Source organism: Adelges cooleyi, unplaced genomic scaffold (genome assembly GCF_023614345.1).
Source record: "Adelges cooleyi isolate 19-005CV unplaced genomic scaffold, UGA_ACOO_1.1 ACOO_flye_CR_arks_rails_tigmint_CR_PRNA_651, whole genome shotgun sequence".
Taxonomy (NCBI): Eukaryota; Metazoa; Arthropoda; class Insecta; order Hemiptera; family Adelgidae; genus Adelges; species Adelges cooleyi.
The window spans coordinates 14847405-14868969 of record NW_026096352.1 but is presented as its reverse complement, the minus strand read 5'-3'; the positions used below and the strand labels follow the sequence as shown (position 1 = coordinate 14868969).

Here is a 21565-nt window from a genome sequence, read left to right as displayed (position 1 = left end):
AACAATATTCGGCAGTGTGCGACTAGTTCCCAAAATCGGGTTTACCCTCCCCCCCCCCAAAAAAAAACGGTGGCTAGAGAACTGGGAACTTAAAAAGTTTAAATTTCTTTTAGAAGCCGTTGGCTGGTACAAAGATTCGTTAAAATTGAAACCGCAGTTTGACGATAAAACAATCTGTCAAATCTTGGACAACCTTGAGCGGTATATAATATAATATTATAGTATGGTAACTGTATGCTATACCGTACTGCTATAAGTGTTATTTCTGGGGAAATAAACAAATAAAATATTTTCTTATCATCGCGCTGCAGATTGCACTCGCGAGACGTTGACTTTATAAGAAACAAACAAAATTTGGTTTCTATTACAGCCAGCACGTCGTATTATTTGTTTATAATAGTGTATCTACGAAGAAAACAAACAGAGGCGTTAAGTTCAACTCGATTTTTGGAAATCCCATTACAGAAGAAGTGTAATGTATCAACGTTAACGTGTCCATGTTTGTTAGGGGTGTTCTTATCTAGATTTAATTCCAATTGCGCTAAGTACACCTGGCGTCGCAAATCTTAGAAGAAAAAAAAGCTAAATATCATGGACATCAGACTACTAAAATGGCATATTTTACGATGGCGTATTTTATTGATGTCCTACATTATATTTGAAAAACGAAAACAATTAAAACCAATCCATTTGTCTTGTCATACAGGTGTGCCATGTTCTTGGGACATTTCATCGTCCGCAATATTAAATATTATGTGTTTCGGGAAGAAGATGGCGTTCGGACCAACCGCGTCAGATTCATATACTTCCTGCTCGTGCAATAACAGCAATATTACAATATGGTTTTTAGTAGTACATTTTCGGATAACGATGACAATATATAACACTACTTTTGATCAGTAAAGTTGTCGACGAACAGAGCTGATAAACGGCAAGACCTTTGGAGGGGGGGGGTGATTTTACGACGGCTATAGGCGCCGGCGTTAACACGTATAGGTTATTTTCATTAGCACACCTCTATACTGCCACCGTTTATACATATATACGCTATACTAGTGTGTGTGTGTGTGTGTACATAGGCAGGCAGTGCTGTGTAATCGTAAAAGAAAAGTAAAGCAAAAAAAACCGGCCAACTCGGCGAAGGAAATAAAACAAAAAGTCTGTGTATAAAAAAAAAAAAAAAGTTAAGAAGTCCTCCGCTGTGTGTGTGTGAGCCGATAATAATAAAAATGCCCGGCAAAGGAAAAAAAAAGCAAAAGTCGAGTAAAATAATAACCGTAAAACAAACAGCAGTAACGGTGCTAACTGCAAAGGGGCGAGTGCAGGTATATATACACCGGGCAAAGGCCGTGGACACATATACACACACACACAGGTGTGGGGCAAACCTTTTACTGCGTTACTTTTCCATTGCTTCTTCTCATCCCGAACGCGCGACTGCCTGGACCGTTCATATATAAATACCCACACACACACAGAAGCACGTATAAGCGAGTAAGTATATTATTATAGGTAGGAGCCCCCCCCCCCACCGGTAAGTAATACTTACCCCCGGTACGGTAGTAGTAAAAATAAGACAAATATTCGGCACCGTGGCCGAGTGTACCGTGGAAGAAGTAAAAGTTTTGTGAACTCCAAAGGCAGCAGCGTGCAGGTAATAAAATAAAAATAAAAAAAATCCCTCGCAAAGTATAGTTATATACTTACCTATGGGTCGAACGGAAATATTGCTATGTAATCGTGTGTGTATATATATATATATATGTTTGAACAAACAAAGGTCGGTTAGCCACGTCCAAAGGGGTCGGAGAGGGTAAGTACGATAATAAAGTCGTAAACGGTGGCCCCGTGATTCAGACGTTGCACTCCCCCCCCCCCAATTTTGGTCGACCCTAAACATGCACACACACACACACACATAAGAAGGCAACACGGTATATTATACGTATGTATGTATATTGTAATATTATGACGTTTTATTGCCGTTTAAGTGAAGCGCGTTTTTTTTGTTTCATTTAGATATTGTATTATTATACAGGGCGATTAACGGTGCTGGTCAAACCCTGCACAAACGTCTCGGGCGATAGGGACTTTTTTGAGGGGGAGGGGTATTTAAGGACAATTCCCACAGGACAATTTATTTATTGCGATTACTCCTAGTCGAGTTTTGCTATTTGATTTGTTGAAAAAAAATCAATTGCAGTGCTTGGAACGTTGTTTTTCGTTCATACTTAACCGATAAAATAACAATTATTTAGTTCAGTTTTTGTTCTAAAGGATTAAACTAACTTGCTCCGTTACTCTTTTTTTTTACTAACATTAGACATTTCGTTCCGCAACTTTGAAATCAGTTTGCGAAACTCAGTTAAACCAATAAGTCTAAATTAAACAATAATATTTTGATTTAGAAATAAATATACTAATATTTCGTTTAAAAACGTTTTACCTTGTGGGCCGAATTTTATACAAATTAAAATTAAAACGCAGTCGCTTCCAAAGTGATTTCGGTTTTTGTTTTTAAGCGTTTATATTTATTTTTTTTTTGTTATGATAATTTGTCATGAATGGGTTGTGTGAATTTTTCCCAATAAATTCAACTGGTTTTCTAACCACTAAATCAAAAATTCTTCATAGAGAAAGTTCTGGTAAGTTTCCTTACCAGAAAATGTATATTGTATAATGTTCAATAGATACGCCAGAAAATTACTTGTACAACTGTAAAAAGTTTTGAAACTTTCGGAAAAACTCAAATAAAAATAACTTAATATTCAATTGCCCTTGAACAAGTTAGGATATTTCAAATGGCTCCCGCATTAAATATTATGTCAAATATTGCATCTTTTTTGCTCCTAACAATAAATAGTTCTGTCAAATTAAAACTAGTAAGACAAACAGTCAAAATAGTTACCATTCTTCTTGTGTGAAATGCAGTTATAATAATAATATGTTTTACTCCATATGCTGTTTTTACTTGTGTTACTCTAAATTGAAAAACAGTTTGGCTGTGTTAAACATTTTTGTTTTGAAACATTCAACCCATTTATAATATCTGTCGCATTCGATGCAAGATAAAAGGTAAAATTCTACATAATGTGTTTATCTAGCAAATGTAATAAAAATCTACCTAAAATTTTAAAACTGCCCATGACCCTAACTGGACGCTATACGAGTTTACCTGCCTTGCTTGTCTGGTACCGGGCCGTGTAAATCAGTATACTACTATAAATATTACATAACACCGTGTGAATAGATCAACATATTATCTAATAAATTATTTAATAGTACAACTCGAAAAAATCGCTTTTTGTTTTTTGAAATATACAACCGTACAGACAATATAGAAGAAAAAAAACTGTACCAAATCCAGAAGGATAGAGAGAGAGATAGAGAAAGGTCAGTGCGGCCGTGAATGAGTATTTATGTGTTTTTCGAAAGGTTCCCGGTAAAAGGTGATATTTTCAGGCACGGAGAGCACATAAGTTTTTTTTTTGTAAAATATAGCGTTTTTCAAAAAAGGGGGAAAAATAGAAAATCTCAAGCCAATGAAATATCGTGTCTGAGAAATATGTTTTTTAAAAACCAATCACACCGTGCAAGTTGTAATACACATAATTGAGTAGTTAAACGTCTCGAGGCACTTCCACGCCAGTCATGATATTATCGCATTTGCCAACCCCATTTCCACCCCACCCACAATAGCATCGCATGAGTACAGCTCGGCTAAGCAATAATAATATGTTTCTTGTGTGTTTTTTGAAATTATAATAATAATAATAATAATAATGTTATATATACATATACCGTTGTTGTCGTTATTGGCTATCGTGTGTAGGTACACCGTTAATTAGTTAACCAAACTAATTTTGTACTTGGGGGTGAGTAAACCGTTTACGTCGCGTTTAAACGATTACAGTTTGAAAAACAACAAAAAAATAAATAATAATATAAATATTCAAACGAAACAATCCCCGTGCACGCCATTTGCAACATCTCTCTCATTCGGTAGACTATAATAATGTGTGCTTGTCCCGGCAAGTTCAAGGGCGAAAAAAATGTCTTTGGTCTTGCATGATTTCATGAGGTTGGCAATATTTTTGGCAAACATCTCAAAAACTATTACAGGAGTTCCGCTTTTTCGAGGCGCACGTGTTCGTGCAAAAAGGAGCTATATAGTGTATAATATATACTAGGTTGAAAATGCTTGAACTTTAATCTTGTGGTACATATTATATGTACATGAAACGCATAATGCTCTCGAGAAGTTTTCAGATTTAGCCAAGTTGTTGGTGGCAATCGAGTCAAACAAATATATTATTATACTTAAATAAACAAAATAATATTGCACGACAGTTGAGTGTAATTTAATCAAATGTAGTCGGTGAGGAAAAATCAAAATAATTAAAGGCAATAAACGAGGAGACTGTATCATATTATCATGTTACCTAATCAAAATATATTATGTTAGTACTCGTTTGTCAAGTGTGAATATTATATAGTTCGGACACGGTATTTTAATTATGAATTATATTTGTTGTTGATATTAAATCAGACACAACAGGTGTAATTGCCATCAGTGACATAACGTTCAAATTCGATTATCAGTATGTTTTAACAATTGATTATTATTCGACACGGCGGCTTGTATGACGCAATAAAAATATATTAAATTGCCAAATCAAATCAAAAACACAATATAATTAATTTCACGTCAAAAATTCAGTAAAATATATTTTATTGCAACGTGCCGACCAAAATGTAACTTTGGCTTCTTTTCATAAGATTACAATTGTTTCTATTCAAAGTTCAAACACCAATTTCGCGTGTTTGGTCTTTTTATTATAAGTGTTATTACCTCCGCCCGACTTGAACGCGTTTGAACTAATTTGAATAATAATAACAATAATGAAATAATTAATGTTTTTAAGGAAAACAAAATTGATGCATTTAAAGCGCGTTCAAATGCGAGTGAAAAAAAAAAATAATAACCAATTATTATTTCTATTAGAAAATTAACATTACCTTTGTATGTTTATTATTTAACGTGAAACCTTTTTAATACGGACCGTTTCCTTTCCTTAGATGTAGACTATAACCGCATGTATACACTTTAAGTACACATATTATTATTATTATTGTAAGGACCTTTGTATAAAATAAACTCGAAGGAAGGAAATAATTGTCCATCTCGTTTTAGTAATGGTAAAAAAAAAATGAATACCACAATATCAAAAGAAATTTATCCTAAATATCTCTTATATATATCTAAGTAACTATTTGTTTAAGTATCTAACAAGTGGTTGATACAGTTATGGCTTTTATTGCTTGTACTAAATATTGATTTGGAAGTAATACAACCGTGGTACATGTTACATTATTTAATTTATACATTTTTAAAAAGGTATAGGCCCGAGTACCAGATTGTATTAAATTATTCACACAGTCCTTTGAACCGCGTATCAGTTTAATTTGGCTATCAAGTTTTGGGTGTAGGTACATAACGTCGAACATAACCTTAACTAATCTAATATCCCACTCATATTTTGTACCGTTGTGTAATGCATGCTGTATTATAATATTATTATTATTCTATTAGGTATCGGTTCAATAGGTGCTTGTAATGTATTAATAAATTTAATAAACAAGTAAAAGGTTAAGAGGGTTCGCATTAGTATGTCTTGTCTTCGTAAAATGATTACTCTATAATACCGTAAAATAATAAAAATACCTATACTCTACTAGTACTTACAGGGTGATCCATCCATAGGGTAAGACATTAATTTTCATATTTTGTAAATTACTTTTTTTCCCCTATACACGTTCGGGTACATGTCTTACTATATTTTGCAATACTTTAAACATCATCCGTCATACGCAATAAGACAATATCACATATGCTATCACATTTTTTTTTTTAAATGGGTAGTACAAAATTAAATTATGAAATTGTCGTTTGAATTATCAATTTTCATTAATCGGTTCGTCACTTATGACTTGGTAAAGACTCGAATGAGAGCTGAAAGTAAGTCGTGTATCAGCTAAGTAACAGCTAAGTCTATTACCATTGAACGTGTACAATATGTATATAGTCTAAGAAGAAGTCTATTATTTATAAAGTAATCATGAAGTATAGGTGTTTTTTTTTTTTTTTTAGAGTAAAGCACAATGGCCGTGTGCGTGTGTGTGAAATGTAACTATAATGGAAACGGTTTCATCCGCCGGCTATGTATGTATGTATGTACCTACATAATAATATATGTCATTGGATAGAGCTTAAACCGTGCCAATAACGCTGACCCGACTAAAAGCAAACAACTGTCAATGGAGGACTACATTTTTGGACCAAAAAAATAGCACAAGCATTATTATCCACCACCTATCTGCGCCAATGTCTGGGCCAATAATAATAATATGTGGTGACTTTTTTCGATTTAACTTCTACAACAAAAGCAGAGCGGTATTGAATTCATATATACACTTATATCATATTGTGTGTATAATATAATATATTGCGTACACATGTCTCACGGGGTCTGATAAATAATATTATTGTAGTATTTTTTTTTCCATACAAACACAGCCGAGGTGATTGTGGGTGTTTTTCAGCGATATTTCTAGAACTTGTGCTTGCGTTAAAAGTAAGTTTAGTGCGAAAACCGAGTTACTTGTCGAACACGCAACTGTCTACATACCATATTATAACAAAATCACGCTTTGCAATTATTATTACTACCGGGTGTAACCAATTAAAAAGTAATTACATGTTATTATCGTTGAATCGCTTACATTGGACGGCGAAAAAGGAACCGTCAAACGCGGTAAAGAAGTCTATTGAAATTTTCTAACCGTTTGCACAAATAACATTGTACATTTGTGCATAATTATTATTGTTATTGTTTTTATCAAAACTCGTTTACCGAGCCACAACAGGTGAGACCGCCGACTCTACCCCCAGAGTACACCGTCTTAAGATATGCCATTTATATAATATGCAACAAATCGGTGCAAAATTCAAAATTAAATTACATAATATTATGTTAACGTATTGTAAATTGACACTTGTACCGGAGTCAAGCTAAACATTTACCAGGAAGACGAGGATGACATATTAATGTAATTTTACACCATGATAGATTTGCATAGCATACCACGACGCGACGGTATTCTAACACGGTTATTATTAACTAAGTAAATGTGTACCTAGAAAGACATTATTAAAATATTTTGCAAGAACATTTTCCAAATTTAACCTATCCGGTAGTTGAATAAAACGTATATAAATTACTGGGCGACGTTTGATTAATAATATTATAGTCAACCGTGTACGGCACTGGAGGTATGCAATATTGCTACACATTGGTGCGTGCAAGCATAAGCGTCGGTGGTTGATAAAAAAATGTCTACCAAAAGCCGCCAAAATCGAAACGATATTATTTTTTGCTATCAGTCTAATCGAAATGCACGGTCTATCGCAAACGGTATAATATTATTATATTAAACGAAACGATTGAAAAAACCGAAATGAAAACGGTTTAATCACTGCCCGTTCGGACAGGCATGTCTATATTGGAATTCAAAGGAGGATTCTTCGCCAGCACGTTGAAATCAGTAAGTCACATTGTTGTTGTGCTCCGGTAAACATTCCTCATCAGTAAGGGTGGTGGCGTACAAACCGTGTTGGAAACAAAACTGTCGGCCAAGTCTGCAAACAATTTGACACTTGACGTGGCCTCCAGGTCGGGGTGCAAAAAAAAATATTTCATTTGGGTGCAAAAAATTTATTTTATTTTTGTTTCAACCGCAGCGATTGCAGCAGACGCCTACTTTGGTAAAAATGATCTTACAAATGTTTCATGCAACAATCCGTTGTAGGTGCGACGATAGTAGTTAAATAATAGGCAAAACCAAATAATTAAAGAGTCGTTTGGCTGATTATCAAATAGTTAACGGCCCAAATGGGAACGTGAAGTGTAAAAACATACCGGAAATTAAAAGGCGACACGCGCAAGTTATTATTGCTCAAAACGCTCGCAGGGATCAGTACACATCCTTTGAACAAATTACCTAAAGAATGATATTTTGTTCTTTTGTCCGCTAGATTATACGGCCAGAATGCGGAAAAATATTCGTGAAGATCCGTGTAATGATTTTGAATGGCAGCTGGACGCAAAAACAAAAACAGTACATTAAAGGTGTTTTGATAGCGCCAGAAATCTTATAGGTTTGGCTTTATCCAGATATAAGTTTATCAACTATAATATTTTAACGGTTAACCGATTCAAACCCGGAGATCAAACCCAGTCTTAGGGGAAACATATTTAGCTTTCAAATTACATAACAAGTAATTGAAAAAATGTAATTTTTTTTTTTTGGTTATACTCTGTTGAGGTTTGATGGATAAAAATCACTTGGCAAATAATAATATATTACCAAACAGTGTGCTAAACAGACATATTAGTCATCTCACGTTATCAACCACAATATTTATAACTAACCCGTTCGACTGTAAGCTTTTCACAGTATATACATATATATGTATGTATTAATGTGTATACTAATATATTTATACGTATCTAGCTATTAGCCGTTATTTATAAATTGACAATAATAATAAATTCTGGCAAACCATAAAAAGGGATTTAATTTTTTTCTATCCGCACCGCATCCCGACAACAATCAGTTACAGTGACTAAACGACTATTGTCTAGGGCTATTTTTTTTTTCATGCAATACAATATCTTTGTTTTCTCGAGACAACCCTAACCGGTCAATTAAGAAAATATATTTTATTTCTCACCTTTTACGCATGGTTACACAAAAATCTATTAAAAATAATCAAAACTAACAAATGTCAACCCCTGGGGGGGGGGGGGGATACACCAAAATGAGTATAATAATAGTTATAATAACGTTGAAAAAAGCTTTATGAAACTGTTACGGCCAAAATAAGGGTCATAATTCGTCTTCTACATAGATTGGCCATATATAACATTACTTATGCGACGGTAATAACAAAGTCGGTCTGCTGTGATAATAATACACAGTGAGTTGTACACAAAAAGAATACATAAATAATAAAAAAACAATATCGTCGTCGTCAAGATATTCTCATACGTCAAACGGTATTATGATATTCATAATAATATAATATAAGAACTTAACTGCTTGGACAGGCGGATACCCAAATACCGATTTAGTGTGATATAATAAAAATAATATTATTATTATAAACGGTTAGCGCGTAAGCGAATGGACTGTTTTTAGCAGTAGGATATTATTCTTATTTTTTTCGACGCAATAAAAACAAAAAATACATAATATAAAAGAATATAAAAAGAAAAAAATTATACGACGACGATGACTGTCTAGGAACTGTTGTTGAATCTTTTTATTTTTTCAACGGAAACGCACCGGATAGCTAAGGGATTCGCGTTGGCGACAACAACAATATAACACCGTTAACCGTCCAATAATATGGACAAGCGGGTGTAGTGTGGAAACGGTATGGGTAGCACAGTAATAATAATGGTAAAAGTAAAGAGAGTGAAAAAAATAAAAAACCATATAATAAAGTTTTTTTTTTACAAGTTAAAAACCGCGACGGGCGCGCGACACACAATCGTCGTCGAGGTGATGTCTATTATGAAAAAAAAAACATATAGCCGTCTTGGAGGGACGATGACCAGACGGTATAAAAATAAAATCGAGTACTCACACGACTTCCTCGTCCGGTCAGGTTGCTCTGCTTCCGGTTTAGATAATCCGGCGGAGTAGCCAATTTCTGGGCCTTCGCCTACCCAAAACCCACAACGGACGGACGGCGACGGTATACTGTTGTAAGTAAGGTGTCAAGTAAGAAGCAAGTAAGTATATGTCTCGCGATCGAGCACGTTGCCCGTTGGCTGTGCCGCTCAACACCTTTGGGCCGAACCCACGTCTATGCCATTTGCCGGCACGCGACCGTGTGCGCCTTGGGGGACGGCGAGCCAGCGAACGTGGTGGCAGCACGCTGTATGATAGCATATATATATACAATGGTAATACACAACGGGCAGAGACTTAACTCTACCGGATAGAGTGCCGCGTGCGACCGTTTTGACAAATAGACATTTAAATAAAAAAAATACAGTTATTAAGATATTATATCCTACCTAAATAATAATAAAATATTGTAATATAGTTTTCGATTTGGCTCGTTTAACTTGCTTGTGGTTTGTGCCACGCATTGATAATTAATGCAAAATACAGCATTTATTATGCAACGTTATTCCAGTCTAAAATATGAATTTGAAAACGATTGATTTTAATCGAACATTACATTTGAACGTTTTCATGACAAACAACAACTTCCCAAAGTTTCATGGCCATCGGATGAATGGTGTACTAATGCACAAAAGTCAGACAAACAGACATATATTCATTTGGACTCTGTGTACTGCATCCTTGCGGTTACTTTGACTGGAGACAAGTGCACAAATATTGTGAATTTGGTTTCATTTTTGCATCAACTCCAAAGAGTAAAATATTGAAATAATTGTTAGCTAACATAATTTACATTGAATGCTAATAACTAGTAGTTTGCGATCATTGAAATTTTGAATAATTTATCAACGAATTGAACTGAATAATTCAATTCAAAAATACTATTTATTCAAAAAACCATTTAATCAAAACATGAATTATTCAAAACGTTTAATAAAAATACACTGTTTTTTTAGTTTTTCCCGATACTTAACTTGAAATTCGATCAAAGTAGGTATGTTTTGGGACGCGTTTTTATAATCCTGCATTTTGTAATCAGGTTAATCATTGAAATAATTATTATCATATTTCGTTAAAGTACATATGTTTATAGGTTCATATAAAAAAAATTCAAACATTTACTAGGCAGATAAAATTAATACATTTTAAGTATATTCTTACAGACAGACAATCAACCCTAATCGTAAACGTCAACCCTAATTATAACCTTATATTAAAAATAAAGACTATACTAGTTGGAACCTACAATCCATAAATTTGCATCGAAACGTTTATTCAAAATTTATTTTGTCACATTCAGTTATAATAATTCCTGTAGACCTGTGACCTCTCCGTCCCCACGGCCCAACTCGATTTGTTCATTGTAGTTATTGTATTACAAATTAACCATTAAACAATTGAGTACATAAAGTAAACACACAATATATCACAAACCAATTTAGTACACATTGTACATCACATTTGTGTTTGAGCAAAAGAAAAAGAGATAATAATTTCTAATACAATGGAACCACAGAATCTCAGGTCAGTGTGACCAAAAAATGAAAAAATTATCCTTCTTCTAACACAGTGTGGCTACACAAAATTTTGTCAAACATCTATAACGTTATCACCATCTAACGTGAATCAACTACTTGATTGACCAATTCTCGTCTCTTGACCTCACATTTCGAGATTAGGTACTTACTCTATCAGTCCGATGTAAGTATGACTTTGTAAATAAATTTCCCAGAACCATACGTCCAAAGGTTTGTAACTTCGGCCCATCACTATGCTGACCGTCGACCCTGTTTCTCAGAAATTCACAGACATATGCGACATAAGTAGCTGTTATAACGTATAGCTGTTTCTTTTTAGTTTCACTAGGCAAAAGTTTGGAACCGAACATTGAGAGTCTCCATGTGCCACTATATCACCAGCATGTACATAGTAACTACCCTTCTGCATTGTCATCTAACACTTATTTAAATTGAATGAATGATTTTTGAAACATTGATATTTTTTTTCTTCAAAATTGTACCCAAAATTTTTATGAAGTGTTAAAAAACTATTGCAATAATTAGGTTTAACAATATTTTGAATACAATCAAATTGTTTTGCTCTATGGGTATAATATTATGCACAATGGACCAAAATTTATTGACTTTTGAACAAGTTTAGCACTTCAAATAAATATTCCCATGTAATGTTACCCAGAAATTTCAATGTGCTCGGAACCCAAATTCATAGAACTATATTTTAATAAAAAATCAAACCACTGAAACAGAGACCTCACATTTTCATTTCACGTCCGACTGCAGGTTTTGTTAAATGCATTAAATATTTTAACTGTAAAAGATTATGTAAAAAAAAAAAAAAAATGTTCAATGCTTAATCGTAAATACCAGTTGTTAACCAATAAAATACATAAACTATGTAATATGCATTTTGTACTGTGTTCATACTATGCCCATCTACCCTACAAGGTGATCATTTTATCGTGATGACTTTGAGCGGTTCGCGATAATACCGTCACCCTGTATACTTGAGTTGACTGTAACGGCAATGGTGTACTTGGGATTGTATTTCTATTGTAATCAACAACAATATAATGAAGTTACTTTTTCGGATACCTGTTGATTTTGATTTGTAACTTGTCACTCGTCAACTTAAAAATGTGAGTAATTTTTTTCGCCCCCTTAATCAAAAAATGCCTCAATTGGGATTTGAGATTTAGACCCGTCCGTGTGATAGCGTAATATTATGTAACGCTTTGGTTGCTGATAATGATGATGATGATGATGATATAATGCAAGGCTATGGACGAGCGGTGTGTATATACTATCATAATGTAATTAAAAACTAATTAGCGGTTTTTGTGTGCACACGTCTCTGTTCGTACTTAGGTAGGTACACACTACACTGTTGTTGCTATTATTATGATTATTATACACCGCGATAAATCGGAATAATAGAATAATAATATTATTTTGTCGTCTCCGCGAGCCGATTATCGTATAATAACCTGGGAGTGGCCACAGGGTCGGACAGAGAGACGGGCACAGATAGGGGAGGCGAAGAGATAGCAAACGCTATGTGTATAATACTATATATTGTTGGCGTTAACGGCGTTATAATACTTTTGCTCGCTTTTGGAGACCTCGTTCGTCTCCATTCATAATAATATAATAATACATTATTATTTGTCTCCTCTCTCTCTCTCTCTCCATCACATTGTCCATCGTGTTCCATTATATTGTGTACGACGTACATATTGTGTTTGTTTACCGCATCTCCACCCCCCCCCCCCCACACCCAGTCACTGAAATAACTATTGTTTTACCGTGTCGTTAAAGGTACACACATGGCCGACCGCCAGAAAATCCACCCAGACAGCCAAAAGAGCATTTTTGACCGAAGAAGAAAGGCACCGCCACACAAGAACGGCCAAGGACAGAGGGGGCGGGTAAGGTAAAAAAAACCCCCCCCCCCACACTAAGAACACACGCGACCGAAACCTTAAGCCGCGCGCCTTGGGAAGGAAACGTGTGTTCCTGTCTCGCTCGGGCGATTATACACTTGGGTGTGTGTATATACAGGGTGATCCGACAACCGTTTCCGAGAAAATGAGCGTCTCTCACGTTAGTCGGATCACCCTGTATAGAAAATAATATGGTTTGCCGACGACGACCAGATAAAAAACAACCGGTGTAAACACAATGCCGTGTGTACAGGGCACGTCGGTAACGCGCTGGTAAACACCGTCTTAAGAAGAGAGTCTTAAAAGAAACGGGGATAAGCGATATTTTATTATATAACATTATGCGGAGCGGTTTCTGACTTAACGAAACATACTAATTGTATGTGTATGCGTGTATTTGTTGTTATTATAATGTGGCTTAATCAAAATAAAACAAGAGCGCCTCGGGGGGGGGGGGGGTGACTTTTAACGTAGAAGTCTTGTGCGTCGTGGTATATTGTGTTTTACGGATGTAAACACAATGATATTATTTTGATATTGTTTAAACGAATAAATATTTAAACTGTCAGTGTATATATAGTAACTGTTTTAAGTAACGTTGTTGTTTTCGGTTTTTTTTTTGGTTTCCACTTTATTTATTATATATATATATATTATATATATATATTATATTTAAACAATAGTATTGTTATTATAATAACGAGTTACAAACAAAACATTATGATTATTTAATATTCTTACAATGTGTACACGCCGCTCTGTTGTACAATTATTTTGTACTTATACTTACTTACTTGTACTTACTTGCCGCAAAGTTATCGCGCAGGAAGTCAACACGAGGGCGGTTGAAGAAAAACTACGGCCATTATTCAAATGCAATGTTGCCCGTGTGTATCGCTGTAATTATTTTATTTCAGTCTCAGTTTATAACATTTTATATATATTTTGTGCTTTTTACCGAAAACTGAAACCGAAATAAAATTTAACGGACACAAATATATGTACTACAATGGCGCGACAACCGTCAGATGATTAACATTAATAGTACAGCTCCATAGTTGCATATAATGTACAAAAGTATTATTTATATAATTCAAAAACGAGACCACGCGGCTCAAAACTGAGTAAAGAACAAAATTTAAATTGTAAAGAATATAAAAATGAATGTTAAATATGTCATGTCGTACATGTACACACGAATGCAGTAATATTGCATAACTCGAGCGCCGGCCATGTTTTATTAATCAAGGCCAAGCGATTCAAGTGTAGTGTGATAGGTGTAGACTTTATCAAGATCTAAAATATAGCATCTGTTAAATTTACAACGCATACTGCATAGTATTAACTAACCAGCTTAACCCGTTTTAGCATCAAGAAGTACCAATACAATCCAAGTAATATCTTTATAATTAACTTAATCGTCTTTATAAGAAAAAAATACTGATTATTGACTAAATGTGTGTCATTATTGGGATTATAAAAAATTCAAAGTATTCAAGTTTTTTAATACCAATTAATTATTTTCTTAGTAATTGTACACATTGTCTGTAAAAACATAGTCAGTAAATTTTTTCGGTAGTTGGTAGTATTTTATTAAAACTCAAGTGACAAGTTCGCCCAAATATATTTAACTAGATTTGCAGTCTTTGCGTGGCAGTACGACACAAACTGAATAAAGAAAGATTATTTTTACAACATGCTATACTTTAAACTTTAATCATTGTTCGTGTGAACTTCGATAAACATTTCTGAAATCTGAAAAATTACAAAAAGCATAATCGAAAATATTTTTTAAGAAACAAATATTTATAAAAACAATTTCTATGCACGCACAATCATGTCAATTGCAAAACGTGTCAGTGAATATGCAAATATCTTTTATTTATTGTATGTATATATATTTGTTTTATTTATTTCAATCACTTTTGACATTTTCATGTCTTTGCTCTGGCACATAACTGAAAAAAGTGTTACATTAACGCTGCCACGCTGTTATCTGATAAGAGATAAGAGATAGAGAGTAGGAGAGTAACAGTCAAATACTATAGCGTTATGAGGCAATAGATAAGAGATGATAAGAGATTAGAGATGTGGGATGTTGGCTACAATCAAGTAATTCACAAAATAGAAATAATAAAATTAATAAATTGTTTGTTATAAACAAATAAAATACATTTGTATAAGTATTAAAATGATAGCGTTAAAAAAAAAAGTTTTTCAACAATTTCCATTACTGGCACTGATCCAAAATGTTCTGTTTTGTACATATTTTAATATATAAAAAGACATATGCCCCAATATGTCCCCTTTAGATTCAAATGTATCCAATAATATGTGATATATATATATAAATATTATAATTAATAGGTAAACTTCAATAAAAATAAGTATCTATTTAAAAATTAATAAATCACTTGATTGGAAATAGTATTATAATATATGTGTGTGTATTAACACTACAGTTTAAAACTCTCAAATTTGAAATTTGCAATAAAACAAAATTGTGAAAAATGGTAGTATAATTTTTATCCAACTGTGCCACCATCCTCCCCTATAAGTAAAATAATTAAAAACTACCCTGTTTAAAATGTTGATATTAATTGAAAATGATTTATAATAATAATATGAGACGCGTTAGTGATTTACTTACTGGAATAATGCATTTCAGTTTCAGTAATATTCTTATATCGAAAATTCTTTTGCCAAAACTACAAATAACAATTTCTTTGTAAAACTTTGTATATTTTCCCTCGAGACTTCTCACTCTAACTGTATTAGTCATTACGGACAAACTCGATGTAAATCCAATCGAATGAATGTAAAACCGTTATTGCACCGACGTTACATCCCCGACGAGGGTAGATATAAATGTAAGTGTAAGTACATATAAACGGCAAGTGCATATCATTTGTGTAGAACCGAGCAACAGTGTCTGATGAAGAAACGGGGTACAGCCGGATATAGCAAAAAAAAAAAAATATTAAAAGACTCTGGCAAGCCCACGCATTGGCATATTGGCGTTCGCCGAGCAAAAAGAGAGCGTTCACATACCGACGGCATAAAAAAGTATAAAAATATACACAACTTTTTTTCTTTTTCTTTTTTTTTGCCGGCAAACAAATTGACACGAGGCCGTACGCGTTAAATGTATTAGAAAATTGGAAAAATACCACCGACACACACACACACACCACCGACAGCAACAACGGATGAATATAATATGTGCTTCCGTTGTGTGTGTGTATGTGTTTTTGTTGTAATACATAATATATATATATAGCTGATATCGAACCAATTTTTATTTTATCTCCCGTGTTCCCCGGTCGTAACTTAACACACACACACCAGCCAAGTATGTCGCATATCCGCCAAAAAAAAAAAAGTATACACAGTAAGAGGAACAAGTATCAAGTCGACAAGTGTCCCGAGGGAGCAGCAGAGCTCTGTGAACTTATTTGATTTTTTTTATTGATTTTTTTTTTTTAATATCGTTATTGTCATTTGGGTATTTCGGGTATTCCACCGTCGACACCACCGCGGCGTGGACAAATAAAATATATGAACAACAACGAGTAGAACAACCTCGAGAATAAAACGTCTGTCACTACTATGTGGGAACTAGGAATTTCGAAAAACATATACTGGGGGGGGGGGTTGTGGGTTGGGGTTCGAATCTCCCCAGAGACTTAGTTCCACGCGGTATTGGTTATGATTTTCAAACAGACGTTGGCCTCGTTAAATTATTACACGTACCTAATTATTGTACATTGTTTTTTTTTTTTTATGTTCTGTTTGAACAATAATAATTGCTCGCACCTACGTCGGATATTTAGTCATTCGGTATAAACAAAAAATTAATTACAAAATGTCAATACAGTTTCTATGGTTTTAAACGAAATAACAATAGCTTACAAATCGAATTGTTAATTACGGTGGGGAACAAAAACATTGTTTACCGTGTCTTGACAAAATATAACGTTTTATTTAATGATAGAAAAACAACAACGTGCAATTTTGCAATACGATTCTTACAGTAAAAATGGCGACAAATCGATTGAGATCGTTGTTTTTTGGCTAAACGTATTATTTCCTAGCTTAAAAGTGCATTTGAAATTTTCTTTTTTTTCTTTTCAAAACGTACGATTTCCCAATTGTGTTTTTTTTTCTCCAAAAACGTTCAATAACCATTTTCCGTCAAAACGTGTCATTTCCCATGCTAACGCATAGGAGACACTTGAACTATTTTTCAAAACGTGTGACTTGATTCGTTTTTATAAAACATTAAGACGTATTAAATACGTAGCACATTTGTTACAGTTGATAAAAGAATATATAAACAAATAATTAAAAATGTACATCTCATCAGTGTTTACACCCATACGATTGTTATTAACCGCCAAAGTTCATGATACAGCATGTTTACACTGAATCCGGTGATAGAATAACGGTGATAACCACTTAAAAACCCAAATATTACATATTATATTTTGTATGTAATTATTACAAATTGGAGCATTATCAACCAATATAATAATAAAATGCTTCGCTCTAAAAGAGCAAAAGCAATAATAGAATCAATATAGGATTCAGTAAATACCGTATATATTAACTACCTATAATCTACTAAAATACATTTAATAATAATAAGTTAGTGTGATCTCATTAAGAAGAAGTATGAATGTTCTATGTCATATTTGTTATTTATTATTAAAAGTATAGTAAACAAAAAGTAATATTTTACTCGTTGTGGTAAATAGGTAATGTTGTTTGTTATAAATTAGTAATACTGAACACAAAATTAATTTTAAATAATTAATAAATAAAGATTTTACATGCAATACACATTATAAAACTAATAACTATAATTTCTTAGTACTTGAGTAATTGTATTGGACAAATAAAATACATTAGTTGTACAGTTATGTTTTTAAAATAGTATAATAAAACTATGGAAATCACTCGTTTTGACAAAAAAGTAATTCTTTTTTGCAAAACGATCTATTACAATTTTTTTTTCAAAACTTCCTATGTCTGGAAATAATACGTTTTGCGCCAAATCCTATTTTAAAATCATTTAAAAAGTGGTGGAAAAATATTTTTATTTTTACTTCGCAAACATTTTTTTTTCTCACTATCATCCCGAATCATATAAATATTCAACACATGCTATAACTTATTTAGTTCTTTTTATAAAAAAAATCTCTATTTCTGAAAAAAGTGGTTTTTGGGGATAACGCGTTTTGCATAGAAACACCTCATTTTATAAGCCGGCACAGTAAGAAAATATTAAAGTGAGTTGTAGTGTTAACAAAAAAAATTAAAACCTAAAATTTTTCAAAATTATAGCCAGTAAAAGTTGAAATATTAAAAGTTTATTTTTTCAAATTTCAAGGGTGAAGAAGTGAACTTTTTCAACTTTTACTACCCTCCAAAGTGCCAACCAGATAAAATTCATGATTTATAGAGTTGCTACTAAAAATAATTGGTATATTACTAAAAAAGTTACAGTGAACACAGACACAAAACAAGTTAACATTATTGTAAAACTAATAGCATCAGCTAAAAATAATTGGCCCCAAAATACAACAATATTTAAAACAATTTTAATTTTAAAGTCTTAACAAAAAAAAATAATGTAACTAGGTCGATTTTAGAGTTGTTGTTTTTGTTTTGGATACATTTTCTATTTAGTGCATTGGTGTTTGACTAACGGGTAACTGTTTAAACAAGCATACAATCATCACATCAAAATATGCTTTCAATAAATAACTCAACTTTAAACGTGTTTTCAATACGTTTCCGTGTTATGAAGTAAATACACGGTTACTTAGAAAAGTAGTGACAATAATAAAAAACATATAATATTTTCCAAAGGTTTGAAACGAACACAATAGTGAAAATAGTAAAATTATTTCAATTAACATAACCAGTACAGCAAGAAATTACCAAAGTAGGGTCCAGTGTTCACAGATTAGCTTCGAACCGTTATAATGGGATAAAATAACTTAAATTAAATTAAATACACCAATATTGAACAGCTATACTAATTTAGAAATGAGCTTGATTTACCGGGTGATTGGTTAACTATGGACCACTCAATATCTTAGAAGATATTAGACTTTTTTAATTTTTTTTTTTTTGTACTATTATAGTTATTAGGTGGGACAAATTTAATGTATTTTTCAAAATTTTAACACCATCCCTTATGCGTTAAAACCATATCAACTTTAGATTTTTAAATGGTAACCCCCAATTTTTTTTTGATGATCGTGTTTATTTTTTTTAAATTTAATTTTAGGCGTAAAAACTAGGTAAATCGATTGAGTAGTTAACGAGCTACACAGTTTTAAAATTAAAGGGAGTGTAAAAAATAAATTAAATATCTTGGAGACGCTAACATATTAAGGTGACACTTGACTGCTCTCTGTTATTATTTATTGACAATTAACTTTGACAATAGCTATAGTAGCGTTTAAAAATCATAACCGTACCAAACACTATTTACTTTAGGTAAATAATTCACCGATAGTAAATAATAATGATAACCGCTATATCGACTGACAAATATACCACCACTACACACTTTTATATTTATTTTATAAAATAGTAGGTATGTTTAATTTGTTATACCTTGTGTATATTTTTCCAGCATTTAGCAATTATATGTTTTGGTTAATTTGACACATTTTGTTTATTCATGCGATTTGTACGTCTTAATTTCATAGTATATTATAATAATATAGTATCATAACTTACTAGATCTATGAACTTGTCAACATTTATTGTGTTTTAAATAATAACATTGATATTAAATATCCATAATCAATGTGAATACCAAGATGGAGTTTTGCTCAAGTGACAAGTCTATAAAACCTATAACCTTACTTATAAAATGTATGCACATCAAATATCAAAATTAAAGGTACTTATAATAATAATATGTTATTTAAAATAAATAGAGTAATTTGAATTATGCTTGATGATATTTTAATTAAAACTTTTATTTTTACAGTATTATGTCTTTGTTCTGAGAAACTTATAAATGTGTAGTTTTGTGTTTTAACATATTGGTATCTGAATTCAAAGAAAAAATATAAAACTTTTTAGGAAAAATTGAATCTTCAATCATCATTTACTGAATCAATAATAGGTAAGATAATGTATTTATTAATATAGGTGTATTGTATAAGTACATTTTTTTATTAGAAAAATATAATTAATCGTTTTTTATTATTCATGAACATATAAAATGTTTTTACATAATAAGTTTTTTTGGATTACTTATGTTGATCATACTTAATATGTTTAATTAAAATGCGTTACTTAAAAATTAACGTTTAACTTAAAAATTATCATACTTGTATAATTATAAAAAATATATGTGTATACTGATATTTGTTGCTTAACCATATAATTATTTAAGTATCTAAGGAACTTATTTATTTTTTTTAATTATATGTTTCAGTATGTTCAATATTAATATGGACTATCTCAACTTAAATTGATATTTGTTATTGTCTACAACTACACTACTACCAACGCCAAATTTGGTGTATTATATTATTGTAGTCAATCAGTCTAATCTAATTCCATCAATACATTGTCGAATGTTGTGGTATTCAATTTTCAGTAAATTTATAGGTGTTTTATTTTAAGGTAAAATATATAAGATCATCAGTTTGCAATAATTTAGTTAATTTCTATGAATTCATCTCTAACAATTTATTTTTATTATTATTATTTTTTAGTTACTGTGGCACACTATTGCAGATAACGGTTTTCCATTAAGTCAGTAAGAAGAATAAGATGGATTCACAAGTTCAAATCAAATATTAGACAACTATATATATTTAGTTATCAAGCTAAAAATGTAATTCAATAAAATAATTTAAAAGTACTTTATCATTTTAAAAGTGACATAAAGTTTTTAAACACACATATACTTAACATATCTATAATTATTATACATTATTTATTAATTATTAATGATGAATTCTTTATTTAATATTAATTTAATCTAAAATGCTGCTGAGAATGTTAATATTTCTAAAATATGTTATTGTCTTAATCCAAATCTTGAAATTATTTTCATGATGGCATAGTTTTGGCATTAGCTATTACAGAATTTATTGACAACTTTCTAGTGGTTTACGATTAAGTTTTTATAAGTAATAAAGTAAATAAAATTATAAAACACAAAATAGAAAAAAAAAATGTTAACTATTGGATTAAGTGTAAAAAAGTAAATTGAATGAATATACTTAAAATATTTTTTAACTTAAATATGTAAATGGAGATGGATTTCTTCTAGTGGGAAATTATCAAACAAACTTTACCGTCCAAGGT

General features: G+C 32.0%; 1 protein-coding gene and 1 long non-coding RNA gene across 2 annotated transcripts in view; one reads left to right on the top strand and one right to left on the bottom strand.

The window, feature by feature from the left end:
* Positions 1–9941, bottom strand: part of LOC126844878 (uncharacterized) — a 111078-nt gene extending 101137 nt beyond the window's left edge. The window contains exon 1 of the mRNA XM_050583336.1: positions 9713–9941. The gene's annotated coding sequence lies outside the window, so the exon portion shown is untranslated. The remainder of the gene's footprint in view (positions 1–9712) is intronic.
* Positions 9942–19301: 9360 nt separating this feature from the next.
* Positions 19302–21116, top strand: LOC126844886 (uncharacterized). The gene is made up of 4 exons (XR_007686650.1): positions 19302–20141; positions 20232–20369; positions 20685–20875; positions 20968–21116. It is a non-coding gene; the product is annotated as an uncharacterized LOC126844886 (long non-coding RNA).
* Positions 21117–21565: the final 449 nt, after the last annotated feature.